Source organism: Gossypium raimondii, chromosome 8 (genome assembly GCF_025698545.1).
Source record: "Gossypium raimondii isolate GPD5lz chromosome 8, ASM2569854v1, whole genome shotgun sequence".
Classification (NCBI taxonomy): domain Eukaryota; kingdom Viridiplantae; phylum Streptophyta; class Magnoliopsida; order Malvales; family Malvaceae; genus Gossypium; species Gossypium raimondii.
Window position 1 is genome coordinate 7,317,703 of NC_068572.1, and position 3,253 is coordinate 7,320,955.

Below are 3,253 nucleotides of genomic sequence, written 5' to 3' on the forward strand. Positions count from 1 at the left end.
ATATTTTTTAAAATTAATTTTTATTGTTTTTGTAATTTAATAACTTTTAAAAACTTTATTTTCTAATTTTAATATATTTTGTAATTTTTACAATTTTTATAATTTTCATTTTAAAGACTTTTAAAGGTTTTTCAGCATTGTGGTGTCATTATATGACATGTGGTAACATATGATTGGTTAAATATCCTAGTTGTTAGTTTTTAATGTTTAAAGAACTAAATTAGGATGGTTTGATAAGGTTAGGGACTGAAGTGGGGCCCAAACAACCTTTAAGTACCAAAGTGAGAAAAACAGTATGCTTTAAAATCTAAAGTGTGCATTAAACCTTTTAAAAGTTTTATCCTGTATAAATTAAAATACAAATTAGATAAAAGTAATTAATGTTTGTTCAGTTACTGTGGTAAGAAGCTCAATGTAAACTTTATGAATGAAAAAAGGAAAACAATGAAAGAATTTACCTAATTTAGAAGAATTTGACCTAACTAGATTCAAGATTTAATTAGTGTCTAAAGTAGGTGGACGATGGGGAGCTTTAGAACAAACTAATGGTTTTATTTTTGATCCAAGAAAAAAACACTTTTTCTTGCTTCTCAAGCAAACGATTGTGCTTTGAAAATCCATTCACTATCGGAAAGATGGTTCTTCATTCATGTGCCATGCACGCACCGCAGCATTCTTGGACTGCTATGAATTTCTTATAAGTGACGTTCACATTCAAATATTACGCCTTGCGAATTTCTTTACTTTTCCTGTTGATGTATACATGATTTTGGAGTAGTAGAGTTTAATAAGTAGTATCTGTAGGCTGGAAAATGAGAATTGTAGTTGCCTGCAAGTGACCTTTATTCATATAAGAGAACAAGATATTTCTGCAACCATTGGGGTTTTGCTGGAAAAAGGAACAAATATGACATGCCTTACAATTACAAACATATGCGTTATCTTCTTAAAATAGAGATACTTCAAATCCACCAGTGGCCAGTGCCAATCAACCACTGTTGATGCTGAATATGCCCCTTTGGCCTCTGCCTAATAATGATTGCAAAGTTTTATTCCAAAAATAATAATGATTGCAAAATTTGTCATATATTCTTCAGCCATATAACCACCCACTTATTCTAATGTAGATTCCGCAAAGTTGGAATTATTTTAAAATATGCAATTTTACAAAGATGGATAACTTCGTAATTCTTCAAAATTATTCATTTATTCGATCATACAATTCGAACAAAAAAAAATATTCGTCATCAGTGATGAAGAATAAGTTCAATAAACACGACAAATGCTTCAACTTTAGTCAGAATAGAACATTACATCACATTAGCAATCAACTTTATCACAACTCAAGTATAACATATTTAGTGTAATTGCAAGCATCTATTATGATAAGAGAACCAACCCCAAAGCATTCAAAGTGGTGTGCAAAATGAGCAAAAGAATCGAACATCCACTAAACTGGAGAGAACGACAACAAATACGTCTTAAAAATACTTGCAAAAGAAAAAATAAAACTAGCGTAAGACAAGACAAAACTTCCTAACATATTTATTTTTAGAATTTTTAGAAGATTTATTATACAACGAAAACAACACAAAACACATTTTTATTTTTGGAATTTTTGAAGGACTAATTAAACAAGGGAAACAACACAAAACACATAAAATTGATAGACAATACGATCCAAATCGACTTGTGAAATCATTTATTATTTTGAAATACTCTCAAAACATAAACAAATCAATTAGCCGACGAAAAGCCACCATTCGAGTATCTTTGCTCAACCCGCTTTTCAAGAGACATTGTTGGTGTCTAGTGGAGGTTTAGCAATGGTAGGCACTAGTGTTTATCCATCACAACCCGTAAAGATAGCAATGATGCCCACAAAAACATATTTGCAAACTAGAGAGAGAGAAAACACGTAGAGTGAATGAAGAAATGATTGATGGGAGGAAGGAAAAGGTAGATAATAACTAATTTGAAAACAAGCGTCACCATTAGACGTAACAAATGAAAAGAAGTCACAATTTCATAATTCATTTTGAAATAATTGAATCAATTGGATCATCATATTAAAATAGAAATCTTGAGTGTTTTTCTCTATCATTCTAAGATGGTGGTGTTTGTATATTTATATGATATGGGTACTATTCATTGATATGACATACTAGGTAGGTTTTATGCATATAGGCACATAAACTACTCTAGACCTAACACGTGTTTATACGATTCCATGCACATGTAACTTCGCAGGAGAGCAAGCTCAATCTGCGAGCTCAGCCTAAGAGCTCAGTCTGCGAGATCAACAGAATCCAACCCAAAGCCATTCGGGTTTTTGGCTTGTAATGGTAATTATCCTAACAATTTATCGCCCATCTGGTTCGAAGGAGAGTCATAAAGTGACTCTGGTTGGAACCTAATTCAGTTAGAATAGAAGTGACATAAATAAAACTTACCCAGTACGTTTTATATTTCATCGTACATCATATAGCTTGCCACGTGTAGAGAAAAAATACAATTGTTTGCAATTAATTGCTCTCTCATTCCTGGGCATTTGAATCGCCGAAGAGTGAAGGGAAATTTATTTTAAAAGGAGGTTAAGAAAGCCCTAAAAATTATAATGCCCAAATTCAAAAAATTTTGAAGAGGAATGATAGCCAAGAAGAATAGTTTAGAGGTGATCTTTCTAAAACTCTCACCATATTGTTAGCTTTTCTTTTTTGTTTTCATTGGTAAAATATGGCTAGAATCAGAAGTAGTGATTGTGTCATTTTTGGTAATCCTTCACGATACCGGGAGATAAGAAATGTTGTAGAGGGCAAAGCTTATGTTTGTACCACAAAGGAATAAGAAATGCATCGAGTTTTGGCTGCGCGAGGAATTAAAATTCCAAATTTTTCTTATGATTTTTCTATTCCTGAAGGATCACACTATTTGAGCGACACCAGTAATGGTAGTGTTTTACTTCCCCTGCATGTATTGGAAGCAGGATTTCATTTACCCTTCAATCCTTTCTTTTGTCATCTTCTCAATGATTATAGGATAACTCTTGGCCAACTGTTTGGCTTTTCTTGGTGGTTGGTTGTAGTGTATTTTATCGAATGTGGTCGACGCAATGAAGTCCCCTTGATCACCGTATTTCAAAGGTTATACCGACTGAAGGTTTATAACGTAGGGGTTCGAATGGTTTCTTTTACTTCACGCCTCGTGAAGATGAGAAGACTATTATCACTAATAAATGTATCAATCTTTATTT